This window comes from Leptonychotes weddellii, chromosome 11 (assembly GCF_054177405.1).
Source record: "Leptonychotes weddellii isolate Sample4059 chromosome 11, ASM5417740v2, whole genome shotgun sequence".
NCBI lineage: Eukaryota > Metazoa > Chordata > Mammalia > Carnivora > Phocidae > Leptonychotes > Leptonychotes weddellii.
In genome coordinates this window covers 75,898,179-75,900,191 of record NC_138379.1, presented here as the reverse complement: position 1 = coordinate 75,900,191, position 2,013 = coordinate 75,898,179, and positions in this window count along the sequence as shown.

The following is a 2,013-nucleotide window of genomic DNA, read 5'->3' as shown; positions in this document are numbered from 1 at the left end:
ATCCTGTGAGAGTGTTTCCTGTTCCATGAAAGTTGAAGAGGTACTGGAAATGACCCCGGGCTTTCCAGACTGATAGCGAGCCTGAGAATCAGAAACCAGGCTCCCATCCAGGGCCTGTGAGCCAATAATTAATTTTAACACTATCAGAAAACTGGATACTGGTCTGGGTGGGGGTGGGGGTGACTGGATACAGGATAGCTTTGTTTCCCAGGAGTGCGGTCTTTCCAGGTCGCCTGGGGACTTGAGGTGGAGGATGCCAGTCCCACCCGCCTTCCTAATGGAGCTGTGGTCCCTCCTTGCTGAGCCCGCCCCAGAGTGGGAACTAGCAGGTGGCCTTTACCGTCAGCCATTTGCATCATATTCTAGGATGACCGCAGCCTTGAGTTTATGTTTTAGGTGGAAATATTTCACAGGGGAGATCATGTGTGTATAAAGTGTTGCAGAGGAAGTTATCTAGGAAACTGGGGAATTTTGAAGCAATAGGAAATATGGTAGAAGCAGGACATTCCTCTGGGTGGAGGCCTTATGAAGATTATATATAGAATCTGTGGTTGGGGCCATCCAAGGAATCAGTATATATGAAAAGAAGGACAGACTTTTGAGGTGCAGGTTCATATGATGGGTAAGGATTACTGGGGAAGGTTGTACAAGAAGGGGTCTAACCTAGGAGGAACCTCCAACCTTAGAGACACTTTGGGTTTTCCAAAGCTCCGTTTGGATCCCGCTCCTCAGCCAGCACTCTAACTTGCCCCTGTCTGCCCAACCCATCTGGTCTGCCGTCACTACCTGGAGTCTTCCATTCAAACGAGGCCATTCTGACATTATTTGAGGCTCTGAAGAGAGCCTCCTGCCCTGAACCCCTAACAGAGGGAACTTCCCTTGCAGAACATTGCTGAGAGAAAGGCCTAGCATGACCCCCCCCCGCAAAAGCCCAGTATGACCACGTTGCCTCTGCGCTGTACTTGGCGTGGGCCCTGCCTTTGCACACCCTCTGGGCTGAGGCCGTCCACAGGGAGAGGAGCCTGCCTGTAGGGGCTGTTGCCACCACAACCAGAGTCATCACTTGCTTTCATTATCTAGGACAATTAATCAAAGAAGGGCAAAGAACCTTGTGTTCCCAGAGCATACTCTGTCTGAACTCTTGGCTTCTTCCCGTGGCTCTGCAGGAACAAAAGGACAGAATGGATATGGTGGAGTAACGGCCGTAATATTTATTTGCAGGTGGTGAGTAGACGGGGTGATGTGTAGATGGACTTTCTCTCTTGCCAGGGCAATTGTTCCTTGTACCCACTGGTAGCGAGCCTGAGAATCAGAAACCAGGCTCCCACCCAGGGCCTGGGAGCCAATAATTAATTTTAACACTATCAGAAAACTGGGTATCAGAAAACTGGATACCGGTCTGGGTGGGGGTGGGGGTGACTGGATACACAGGATAGCTTTGTTTCCCAGGAGTGCGGTCTTTCCAGGTCGCCTGGGGACTTGAGGTGGAGGATGCCAGTTCCTTGTGTGGATCTAGGCCCCTGAGATTCAGCAGCTGAGAAGGCAAGTCTCATCATTTTAAAGACCTGACCTCTAGTCCTCTTAAGCCCTACGTGCTCCAGGAAACACTCTTTGCAATGACTGTTGGAAGAACCCCAGCCCAGAGAAACTCTCACACTTATATTAACCCCGATTGTGCTGGAGGGCAAGAGGACAGTACAGGAAGCAGGGGTAGGTGGGGAGGCTCTGCATTGCACAGCCTGGCGAGGGGAGTGTTGGGCGAGGTTCCCCAGGTGCGGCCATGTTCCCTCCTACCCCTCCCTGTCCCTCCCAGGACACCAGTCTCCGACTGGGCCAGTCCCACCTCAGAGTTCAGAGGCCTCAAGTCCAAGGACAGAACTGCAAGAGTATGGACACAAAACACCGAACAAATTGGGGGAGGGCTCATGGCCAATGTGGCGGGAGAGATGCTCTGGGGCCATTTCTGGCTTCTCAGCATCCAGGGTCTGGGCTCTGAGCAGCAGGGGGCGCTGG